This window comes from Herpailurus yagouaroundi, unplaced genomic scaffold (assembly GCF_014898765.1).
Source record: "Herpailurus yagouaroundi ecotype Mexico unplaced genomic scaffold, PumYag 159, whole genome shotgun sequence".
Lineage (NCBI taxonomy): Eukaryota > Metazoa > Chordata > Mammalia > Carnivora > Felidae > Herpailurus > Herpailurus yagouaroundi.
Genome location: NW_024412400.1, coordinates 69715460 through 69728396, shown reverse-complemented (window position 1 = coordinate 69728396; position 12937 = coordinate 69715460). Strand labels below are relative to the sequence as shown.

General features: G+C 41.0%; 1 pseudogene; it reads left to right on the top strand.

Annotated features, from left to right (window-relative positions):
* The first annotated feature begins 3530 nt into the window (after window positions 1-3530).
* On the top strand, window positions 3531-3938 carry LOC121033364 (dynein light chain 1, cytoplasmic-like; annotated as a pseudogene).
* The last annotated feature ends 8999 nt before the right edge of the window (window positions 3939-12937 follow it).

Below are 12937 nucleotides of genomic sequence, written 5' to 3'. Positions count from 1 at the left end.
ACCCAAAAGCGGTTAGAGACACTGTCTGTAAGAGGCCAGCAGCCAGAGTACCCGCAAAGATGTATAATCCTAGAGAACTGACACTTTAGGCACCCAGTGCAAGAAGATTCCCAAATGACACGAGTGTGTGGCCATTAGGGATACAAGGTGTACAACATAGTCAATACATTCTGGCATCAAAACTTGATTTCATCCCCTTTGAAAGCTTTCCCTTTTATGTGTTGTTAATGAAAGACATTGAGGAGAAAGTACTGTTCAAACCTTGACTTTTTGTCTAATATGAACCCTTACAGTTTCTCACACAGAGCTTTTAGGGGGTAGTTATTAATTACACACATTATAGATTATACAATCAATATGCCTGAGTTCCTCTAAATTATCCCATAATTTGATCACAGAGTACCTCAGTTAACAAGGCAGAAATAACTTTTAAATGATGCCTAATTACCACCCTAACCACCACATGTCAGCTTTTAAATGCGGGTCACAGATCAAAAGGCATTTTTTACAATTGTAGGGGAGGGAACGGTGGCTGGTGAAAGAAGTTCAGCAGTCACGGTACATGACTTCCCGGGGAGTGTGTTTGGGAATTCAGGCAGTGGTGGGAAATTCATTTCCATTTGAACAGTGCTGACTGGATGATGGAGTTTTGTGTGTGTGTTCATGTTATAGAAATGTTACAGGGTGATCCTGACCAGCGTGTGCCTGGACCCCAGAAACTATCAGAAGGGCCCCAGATAGATGCTGTGTTGAACCGAATATCCTGTAGTGGTGATGTTTTGGAGGTGACAGAGGTGGATGTGTGGTATATGTGAAGGGTGGGAGGTCAGCGAGGAGTCTCTCTTGATCTCTCCAAGCAGCACATCACACACAGTAGCCAGCAACCCAGGGGCTGCGTAACTTTGAATAGAGCCCCTCAATCCAATTTCCAGATAAAAGCCTGCCTCTGTGTTACTACTTCTCAAACATGCCTGGATATTTACATTTCAGTGGCTAACAAGCAATGCCATTGTTTTCATTGTCAAAATTCTATTTAATCAAAAAAAAAATGTTTTTGTTTTTCTAAATTGGCCCTCATATAGAAATTGAGGTACAGCCTGATTTCTTGACTTCCTGCCTTTCAGGCTCATGGGGATGCTAAGAGCCACTGCATTTCAAAGAGGCAGGGTAGTGTGGTAAAGGCATTGTGCTCTTTGAACTTACAGAGTATTGTGTTCTCAGAGATTTACTGCCTTTTTTTTTTTTTTTTTTTTTTTTTAACTATGGGCAGGGTAAGCTGAAGGTTAAATGCGGTTTATGACACCTCTTTCCTGGAGTTATTGTGAGGATGATATGAAATACTGTAACTTAAGTGCTGGCCCTTGGTAGGTCGCGGTAACCTGCAGCTATCACCCCATCAAGCATCATCATTAACGTCGTCCATCATTATAACTGGCTTATCTACTCATAGTTTCATAAACATATGAAACCAATTCCTGACCTGCAGTGTTTGCATATCCGCTCCCCCCCCCCCGCCCCATTTTGTTCCATCTTTTAAGTCATACCTGTTCTCCTAGGTGGGGCTTGAATCTAATCTTCCCCTCACCTCACTATTCCTGCTTAGGATACTCCTCCTTTGTTCCATTCTGTGGTTGCTTTGCTACTGTTTGTAGCTGTGTCTTCTAATATTTTCTTATATCTGCCTTTTCTACCCACTGAGGGTTCTGGAAAGCAAGAACTTGCTTCACCTTTGTGTGAGTCTTGTCAGTTCTGTACCAAGTAGAGTCCATACCAAGAGGTCAATACTTACTTGAATGATGAATAAAAACATGCACATTGTTAAGTATATTCACTTGGTCATATCAGTGGATATAGATTAAAACACACAGAATGACATAGCTGGGAGAAACCTTTGAACTTATCTAGTTCATCTTTTATTTAATAGGTAGGGAAACTAAGATCCAACTAAGATCCAACACTTAACTGTGTTCTTGTTGCCTGAACTATATCATGCTCTGAAAGTATATAGGAGCTTTTGGGGTGCCTGGGTGGCTCAGTTGGTTGGGCATCTGACTTCGGCTCCGGTCATGATCTCACAGCTCGTGGGCTCAAGCCCCCTATCAGTCTCTGTGCTGACAGCTCAGAGCCTGGTGCCTGCTTTGGATTCTGTGTCTCCCTCCCTTTCTGCCCCTCCCGCACTTGTTCTCCCTCCCCCCCCAAATATAAATAAACATTAAAAACCATTTGAAAGTATACAGAAGTTTTATGTCATAATAAACCTAAACATGTAACATTTCTGTTGAACCATATTGGATTCTTTGTATGTGGACTGCCAGAAAAATGTCTCTTTAAAAAAAAAATATTTCAAGGATTCTTTTTTTTTTTTAAATCAAGAACAATTCAGCATACTGATATATATGTTCACAGACAGGACCACTATATATCCATGTGCTTATTAGCATGGGAACTTTTAGCTGCTTGCCTCACCTTCATTCTCTCCTTTATTTTTTCTAATAAACATGGACTTTGTGTAGGTCTACTTTCCTCCTTCATGTAGCCCATGGGATTCAGAGGAAGCTGACTCCATTTTGCTTTAGGGAAGGATCATGATTAAGACTTTAAACCAATCAGATTAATCTTGGAGTCAGCCAGTTTAAGAATGGACATGGGGCGCCTGGGTGGTGCAGTCGGTTAAGCGTCCGACTTCAGCCAGGTCACGATCTCGCGGTCCGTGAGTTCGAGCCCCGCGTCAGGCTCTGGGCTGATGGCTCAGAACCTGGAGCCTGTTTCCGATTCTGTGTCTCCCTCTCTCTCTGCCCCTCCCCCGTTCATGCTCTGTCTCTCTCTGTCCCAAAAATAAATAAAACGTTGAAAAAAAAAAATTTAAGAATGGACATGTGGGGGCACCTGGGTGGCTCAGTCGGTTAAGTGGCCGACTTTGGCTCAGGTCATGATCTCGCGGTCCGTGAATTCGAGCCCCACTTCGGGCTCTGTGCTGACAGCTCAGAGCCTGGAGCCTGTTTCAGATTCTGTGTCTCCCTCTCTCTGACCCTCCCCCGTTCATGCTCTGTCTCTCTCTGTCTCAAAAATAAATAAACGTTAAAAAAAAAAAAAAAAAGAATGGACATGTGTCAGTATTTCAACCAATGAGCCAAGAGAAATGGTTTTTCAGAGCTTTATTGGAAAAATCCTTCTCTCCCTCCTAGGATCCTTCTGAGAACCATTCTCTCTCTCCCACTGAATGTGAATAGCATGCCATGTGGCCCAGATTTCTACTGGAAGCATCCTAAAGCTCTAAAAGGAACTAGCCTTGAGATAAAACAACATTGTGGACGACAGGGCATAATGCAACGTGGGCTCTTTGTGATGTTGTCCAGCTGCAAGTCAGCAACCATACTACCTAGTGAGGCAAGCTGTATACCTAACAAAATTGGTGCATTTCAGAGATGGGCCAAGGCTTCGGCAGGGATGGCCACTCCTGCTGGGGCAGAGCATCGCCAGCCCCTCCCCCAGGAGACTGTTGCAGTTGGCCAGTCCCACCCATGGCAACCATGTGTCACCAAAAAGCTGTGATAAAAAAAAAATGCCCGTATGCCCGAGAAAATGCAACAGGACCTGGCGGAGCGTACTACTCAGGCGTTGGAGAAATAGAACATAGAGAAGGCTGTTGCAGCCCTTATGAAGGAGTTTGATGAGAAGTACAAACCCACCTGTTACTGCATTGTGGGGAGGAACTTAAGTAGTTCTGTGACACATGAAACCAAACACTTCATCTACTTTTACCTGGGCCAGGTGGCCATTTGTTCTGTTTAAATCTAGTTAAAGGCATGGACTATGCCCATGGGTTTGTCCACAAACCCAGTGATCCATCCCAAAACAAGGACTAAAAGCCTAAATTTCAAGCACTGATGTCTTCGGCCTTGCCTATGGGAATGGCTCAATCTTTGGACCTTTATTGTATTTTGTACAGGGCATTTTCTGTACGGATTATTGTGGCTATAGAACAGCGAAACAGCTTGCTTTTGTATTTATTTTCTATTCCATACCTTTCTGCTCCTTGTTTTTTCTCCTCAAAATCCATTCCTTTCAAAAAAAATCTCTTGGCAGAAGCAAAACAAAACAACGGAAACTGGTGCATTTCGGCTGTGGGGGAAAGCCCTGCCTTGGTTAGATTGTAAAGATGAAGTCCGGTGGGACTCAGTTAGATGTTGCAATGTCTAAAGTCTGCCAGTAGGTGGCAGTCATGCCCTATAAACATTAGAGACAGGAGCCTGACTGGCACTTAGAGCTTACAATGAGACTTAAGTTCTTTGATTTTATAATGCTAGAGCTTCCTATGCTATCTAATTATCTCTGTCGAATGGGTTGGGTGTATGAAAAGCTTAATCAGTACAATTTGAAATACAGGTAATGTGGCTGTGTCATTCTCAGTGACAATGTACACAACTTTTATTTTAAGGTAGTCCTGAGAGCGTGGCACATTTTGTTGGAGCCTATGGATTATATTTATATTCATGATGAACAATCGACTGCGTGATGAAAATAGGCTTATGGAAGTGCAGCATTCTGTTAAATTACATGGTCAGAACACACTTAGAGCTAAGAATCTAATAAAGGTTTTCACAGAGGAAAATGCGATTGAAAAATAAAACCCATGCCTAGAAATTGATATGCCTTTTAATCAGGCTTGCAAAGTTGTTCTTATAATTTGCACAGAATCGTTGCTACCTTAAGGGAGGGAGAACATTGCAATAGGCTGCATATACAAAAAAAAAAAAAAAAAAAAAAAAAAGAAAGGAGGACATATACCCGTTTCCAGCCTTAAAGACCTACCCCAACCCTACTATCATCCTTGTCAGTTGTCTTTCAAAATTAGATTGAGGGGTTAAAACATGTAAATTTGTAGCACAGGGCATCATTCTGTCCTTCAAACCACACTTTTTTTTTGCGGGAAGGGCCTGAGACCCAATGTTGGATGAAACATGAGATGTAGCGGAGAACAGAATTTTAAAGGGTGTGTCTATGTCCTGTTGTTTTACTGTTGTTTAAAGGTGAGCCACTGGGCCCTCAAAGGCTTCCTTGTCACTCGCTAATACACTTGGTAGTCTGTAAGCCTACTGCATTTGCTGGGAATTTTATTTGCTTTCTGTCAGATTTACTGTCTGAATGGCAAGGCAACATCTTATTTTAAAAGCCTCAAATCCCTTGTTGTTGCATTGTTAAGAAACTATCAGTCAATTAGTATTCATAAAAGACATCTTGCTGATGTCTGCAGCGGCCAACGAATGTGTGACTCAGTTACTTTTATGCTGAAGACTTGAGGATTCTAGTGCTTTCTCCTCTAGATCTAATTTGGAAAAAAGTTGTATTTCAGGAAGTTGCTAGACTTTTGTAAAGGAAATACCAACAATAGCACATGACTTTCAACAGCTAGCCTAGCATTTTGCTATTGTATTACCCTGAAGTTAGTGTGGGGACATTCGTTTTTGTTTACTTTCTTTTCCTCTCTGTGTGTGCCTGTTAGTGTCAGTAATAATACACCAGCATCTTCCTGAATTAAATTTCATTTATGCAGTTAAACCCTGTTCTTCACCTTTTTTCTTTGAGGATGGCAGGAAGTTATGAGGCTGCTTCAGACTCCAAAAGGACTCTGAGTCTCTCTTCTCAGATCCTGTCTGTGAAGTTCAGCAGCTCATTTGTAGCTTGTGGTTCGTTCTTAAATGGGGTTTAATCCAACTGCTTATTATGCTGAGTTCTTCTAAACAAAACCATGTCCAGTGCTTTCCATTTCCAACTTAACTAAATCTTAGAGTTAAAAAAGTCCAGAATTGCACGTGATATTTTTTATAGCCCTGCATATGTTTTTCTTTTGCCGAGAAACCAAACCTAAAACTACAGAAACCAATGAACTAGTAATGACAATCTGTCTTTAAGTGGGATAAGATGGGAGGGAGCTAGCTTTGGTAAAATTTTCTACAGAAAAACAAAAATCTTTGATTTTGGCTTAGCGATAGTATTGAAGATTTTAACCTAATGATATATGGGTAAGAAATCTCCTTCAGAGCATACGAAAACTGTCAATTTAGAATCTTCGTGTAAGCCAATTGGTGCCGATCCCAGGAATCTGTCTGTAAATGCTAGGGACAGGTTTCCTCCAAACTGTCTAGGTAAAAAGTAGGTCAAGGTGGGATGGTCTTTGGTAGAGCCCAGTCGAGAGACTAAAGATGCATTGCTTGTGCAACATGGTATTTCAATAGAGTGACAGCTGAAAAGTGAAGTTCCTACTCCCTGTCTTTACTAGGCGAATCTTTATTGGAATGGCAAGGTGGAGGAAAAAAAATCAACATTGTTTATAGCTCAAAAGAAAAGCTTTTACAAAACCATGGGAAAGTGGGAACTCAGTGCAGCTTTCTCAAGTGTCTGAGAGAAGACAGCATGGCTCACTGCTTCCAAATTAGATCACAAATTTTCTGGCTGATGGCAGCATCTTAGTGCTCACCCTAAAGGCAGAGATCTGAACAAATTACATTTTAATATCTTAGGTTCATTTATCCCTGCTGAGATCACACGGAAGCAAAGAAATACACATACATGGAAATCCAATAGGCCCAAGGGACTTAGCAGCGGTGCTGTACATGAAAAGAGGGGAGCAGTTAGAGTAAAATTAAACCTCTCTGCCTCTGCGGCAAATGCTATGCCCTGCTTAACACATGTCATCACTCTGATGGAGGACACCCCTCTTGGATAAAGGGGCATGATGGATTTAAGAACCAAACTTTGTTCATTGGAATGTTCATGTGGTGAAGTGCTTAACCCTCACTTTGTTTTTTTTTCTACATGTGGAAAAATGCTGATGTTGGTAGAAAGCTCAAATGAGATGTTTTTGTGAGCATGTCACAACTTTAGAGGATAAAAGTAGGAAAAGGTCAGGTAAGCTATGACTAGACTGGGGAAGATTTTGTATGCCAGGCTAAGGAGTTCCATCTTTATTCAATAGATGTGGGGAATCACCCGAAGTTTTTTTTTTAATGTTTGTTTATTTTTGAGAAAGAACAAGAGGGGGAGGTGCGGAGAGAGAGGGGGACCGAAGATCCGAGGCCGCTTTGCATGACAGCAGCGAGCCCTATGTGGGGCTGGAACTCACAAACGGAGAATAATGACTTGGGCCGAAGTTGACCCTCAACCAACTGAGCCACTCAGGTGCCCCTCACAGGACGTTTTTTTATTAAAAAAATTTTTTTTAATGTTTATTTCTGAGAGAGAGAGAGAGACAGACAGAGACAGAGGCAGAACATGAGCAAGGAAGGGGCAGAGACAGATGGAGACACAGAATTCCAAGCAGGCTCCAGTCTCTGAGCTGTCAGCGCAAAGCCTGATGCGGGGCTTGAGCTCATGAGCCGTGAGATCATGACCTGAGCTGAAGTTGGATGATGAACTGACTGAGCCATCCAGGTGCCCCACAGGAAGTTTTTGAGAGTGGAAATATATGGTTGGCAAAAAGGAGGCAGATCATTTAAGATACTGTTGCAGTGCTTGAGGCAAAGAAGTAGGAACTAGAAGGATAATAAAGATAGGAATGGAGATAAGAAAACTGATGAAAGTCTGGTCATAGTGTGCATGGTTGGCAACTGCTTTGGCACAGCAAATACAAAGAGAAAGGAATTACAAGTTTGAGACTGGGTCATTATCACACTTGGGGTACTGCCGATAGAGATACGATCTCTAGGAATAGAAGCAGGCTTAGGAGGGGAGGAGAATTCAGTTGGAGTGTGAGGGTCTTGTGGGAGAGCCATAAAGGATCTTTCATGAAGATATGATATTTGTGAAACAAGAGTATATGAAGCCCTGACTAGAGTTGTTCGAGGAGGAAGGAATTAAGGCATAAGAAGCAAATTTTCTTGGAGAGTTTATGCTTCATCTAAACATTTATTTTAATTTTGAATTTTATTTTTCAACATGTATGTGTTCTTTTAACTTTGAAACTGAACTTGACAAATATTCAGTTAAATGAGAAAAATTTTAAGTGTACAAATTGATGTTTATATTTTTTAATAGAGGAATATGTTTTAACATTAGTTATAGTGGAAAAGAAAATAAATTCTTCCGGATATTACTGTTTGTACTCTACCAGGGACCTGAGGGAGTATGCAAATGAGCATTTGATTTAAGTGGTCACTTTTAGTGATAGAAGGGACTGTCAATGGAGAGGACTGAGGAAGGAGGATAAAGAGCGTCAGGGACCCATTGGGGACGAATCTGTGCTTGAGAGGAAGACGAGGATGAGCCCAAGAGGTTGATCAGAAAGTTCAGAGAATTAGTGTTGCTGGTACCATGGGGAAGAAGAGATAAAAACATGGATTGTCAGCTCTGTCAAATGTCCCAGAGAAGGCTTCAAGAAGGAAGAGTCTCCTTTCTTTCTTTCTTTCTTTCTTTCTTTCTTTCTTTCTTTCTTTCTTTCTTTCTTTCTTCCTTTCTTCCTTTCTTCCTTTCTTCCTTTCTTCCTTTCTTTCTTTTTTTTCTTTCCTTCCTTCCTTCCTTCCTTCCTTCCTTCCTTCCTTCCTTCTCTCTCTCTCTCTCTCTCTCTGTCTCTCTCTGTCTCTCTGTCTCTCTGTCTCTCTGTCTCAGAAGGAGCTCACTTTACTGGGGGGAGAGCACTGCACATGGCCAACAGATGAAGACACCCAGGTGGGTCTGATGGCTTTGAGAGAAGGTAGAATGAAAGTAACAAATGAAGACTTCAGAAAAAAATCTAAAGAAAATGTTCTTTATGAAAAACAAGAGGGCACCCTTAGGGACTCTACCTGTAGTGACCACATTTGCCTTCAAGAAAGAGTCTTAGATAGGGGATGGAGGAAGGGGTTGAGGGAGGAGAAATTCAAGCAGGGCAAAGACAGTGGGAATGAGATGCCAGCAGTTAAACAGTAAGTGGATAGTGAAGCATTAGAGGAAGGGGAGTTCGAATGGAAAGACTTGCATGTCTGCAGACAGCTGAGAACCAAGTAGTTTCAAAAGAAGGATAGAAAATCCAAGTGAGAGAGGAGAACCTGGTTCCAGGGGAGGCAGGCAGGGGTGGAAGGAAAGTCTTAAGCCCTGATGAAGCCACAAATATTAGATCCTGTTTCTCTCCTTTCTGTCCAGCAGAACTACAAGGAATTTGGGGCTTAAAAAATTTGTTTTGTAAAAGCTTTGATGGATGTGAGTTATAGAAAAGGCAGTATTGATTCTTGGTGGGACTCAAGTTATAGGGAATGCTGTCTGCTTAGGTGGTCTTGTTGCATGCTGATAAGGAGCAAATCATTGTAGAAACTCCCTCCTTGCCAATCTGGGGCTATTGGGATATGTCTTGTGTAACACCATGACCAGCTTTGCCTCTGTCATCCAGGGGATTATTCTAGGCCCTATAAGCATGCTAATTTAATTATTGCTGCACTTGCTGGGAGCTATTCTCTATTATTCTTGGGCTGAAGAACTATAATTGAAAGCATGGGTTAGTTGGCATTTGACTTTGGCATTTCACATTTACACTCTCTTCCTTGATAAAACTAAAACTTACTTGTCACATTTGCTAAAAGTGTACCAAATATTCTTGTATCCACTTGAGTTTGGGCATATATTTCTTTTGTCAATTTGGCCAAAGCAGCAAACACACTTCTTTTCCAAGTGGAAGATAATGAGCAGGCTTTACCCAGTTCCCTAGAGGGGCATCTCAGCACATCAACTTGCTACTCTTACTTGTACCTCTCATCAAACATCAGTGTTAATTATGACTGATTAGGATGAGTTGGATTTGTTGACAGAATATCTAATGTAACTAATCAACTCCAATTTTTTTCAAAGTTAATTTTGTAAATGTATTCCAACTGAAGCACCATGGGGTAAGAACTTTCCTTGTTACAGCTCTTGATCTATCAAAAATAGAAATAGAGGATACACTATTGTATTGCAGCTTCCTTAAGTTGCTTAGACTTGTGCCTGAGGAAAGCAAAGAAAGGAACTCCTGGAGGCATAGACCAGTCTCCAGAAGTTGGAAGTGAGGTCTTGGTGTGTTTGTATCAATGAACACAGTTGTTCTCAGATGCCGTCTATCTTGGGAATTTTCCCTTTGAAGCAATGAATTTCATCTAAGGTCATGTTCCTCAAAATTTCCTGTGTAAAAATGTAAACTCATGTTCATTTTGCTTGGGTGAATTAGCAGCATCCCCTTGTTGGAGGTATGTTGGGATGTTGCAACATTGATGTTGAGACTTTTGAACTAACAGGGACATTCCCATTTCCACGAAACCAGAACTGTAAGCTTTAATAATAAACAGTTTCCCTTAGCAAATGGTAAATATTCTGAAAATGTTCTGCAATTAGTTTAAATACAATCTCTTTAAAAAAATTCTCCACAAAGTCACCTAAATACTTTTAGAGATATCTTTTTCATTTTCACAATTCCATCTGCATACCTAAAGGTCCTATTTGAACATGCTCTCCACTTGGCCATTCTGGGATTTGAGTGGTTTTTGGTTTGTTTTTGTTTTATAGTCAACCAAAATGTTCTCCAGTTTTCAACGGCAGGAGATATAATTTATGTTAAATAAATATAAACATTTGTATCAAAGAACATTCAAGGTATTATTTGCATAGTAGTTCATTTTTCTAAATTCTTACACTTAAAATGATTTCTATTGCATATATACATGTTTAGGTAAGTGATCTTGTATATGGAAACCAAACCTCGTGACCTCAAAGGTTATCATTAAACTGCTTATTTCATCTATGTTCACAGGGGATATAGGAAGACCAAGGATTTCTGTAGTTACACTTCAGAGGTTTGACTAAAGTTGGCAAGGAAGCTATGAAACATGGGAATTTAACCTTTGACCATTACCATGTAAATCATTTGGTTTCACTCTCTCTCGAATGAGTGAAGGTTTGTATTTTTTTCTTGTCAAAATGCCTGTGACTGGGAGTGAAACAATGATGTTTGCAAATGTCAACTTTAATGCCTAGCTGCTGGATCCCAGGCAGCTGCTTTCATGTAGTTAAAATTTTGAAACCTCAGGAAGTAATGTAAGTGTGAGCAGCACATGAAGGTGGCTTTAAAAAATTTGTTGACAGTGTGTCGTGATCAGAGAAAGAAAAATGTGAAAATCAATGCCATTCCTACCTCACTTACCACAAGAAAGCGGGTAAAATGAGGGAATTATGCCTTTTATTTTGTTGCAAAGCCATTTCAAAACAGGCATATTTGTTGAAGTCTTTTTTTTGGCATTGTCTCATGTCTTTTTCTCATTCTGTGCTTACAGCATGACTGACTGAGATTTGAGATGCAGTTTCTTCCAGGAAGCATAGGGGCTTTGGGTATAATGGTGGTCTCATTGAGAACACATTCTACCCAGTAATTGCTATTGGTTTCACATGGTGAAGCTATGCTATTGCTCTCTAAACCGCACATGACAGAGGAAGGGTTAAATTCTTACTGCAAGGCTGCCTACCCCTTCAAGAAAGAATTTTATTATGCTTTGCATAGATTTGACTTCAACAAAACTCTCATTAGGGGGATACATTTTATAACTGTGGGAGAAATGAAATGACTAGATTAAATTTTAATAGAGTAAAAATAAGTTTTTGAGTGTTTATTCTGTGCTAGAAACTGTTCCACGTACTTTCCATGTGTTACCTCATTTGATCCACATGCAAGCTCAGTGTAGTAGCTATCTTCGTTATTCCCCTGCTGCAGGTGACTCAACTGAGGTACTCTCCTGGAAAGTCTGAGTCTACACGGAGGGAATACAAATGAATTCAAAGATATTCTGGAAGTTTGCTGAGTTAAATATTACACTTCATCTTAATTCTTTCCCTCTGTTACAGTAGGGATTTCTTCTTCCTGAGCTCCAGATTCCCTGATGTTAATAAATAACCCTCTCCTTATCACTAGGACTTGGAGCATAAGAAAGATGTGAGTGATAGTTTCAGCCTCCCAAGGGGCAGGTGGCTAGATTGGTGGGCTAGATTCACTGGAGATTTTATTTTAGCAGGGAGGCTGTGGGACTGTAGGGTAACCCCCATAATATGCATCAGCTTCTCTTTGATAGGTGATATCTAGTGCAATTGCATCTTCAAGTTCAAAGCAGACTCCAACCTTAAGCCTTTTTCTGTAAAATCTGGAGCCCCAGGTCTGCCTTGAGAGAAGTGATATTCTGGCTTTGGGTGGATGCAGACTGCGTGTGGAGAGTAAACACAGGAAGCAAAAAAAAGTAAGTGTGGCCTAGTAGAAACCAGCAGAGCAGCCTCGTAGCACAGTCAAGGATACCACATGAAGCCCACAACTGTAACAATGTACCCAGGATGGAGAGGAGAAAGGGTCAGAGCTGGTAAGGATTCCCAACCAGGGCAACAAAACCCAGACAGGGAATGTATTTAGCCCCCAATTTTTCAGTGATGTACAAAAAGCAACTAAAAGCAAGATAGGGACCCTGGCCCAGCTGTCCCTATTGAGGAAGGATTTATCTTTCTGTCTGAAAAGGAATTTGTGGTCAAAACTAAAATCACACCTGTTTGTTTTATTTAATTGAAGGATTCTACTTCTTTTTTTTTTTTTTTTTAATTTTTTTTTTTCAACGTTTATTTATTTTTGGGACAGAGAGAGGCAGAGCATGAACGGGGGAGGAGCAGAGAGAGAGGGAGACACAGAATCGGAAACAGGCTCCAGGCTCTGAGCCATCAGCCCAGAGCCTGATGCGGGGCTCGAACTCACGGACCGCGAGATCGTGACCTGGCTGAAGTCGGACGCTTAACCGACTGCGCCACCCAGGCGCCCCTGAAGGATTCTACTTCTTAAAATAATCAGTTAATAATTTAAAAATAACACACAGTAAATTTTCTTAAAGAAACTTAAAGAAGAAACAACTTCTAAGCTGTGATTGCTGAGGGTTGATGGGGGGTGGGAGGGAGGAGAGGGTGGGTGATGGGT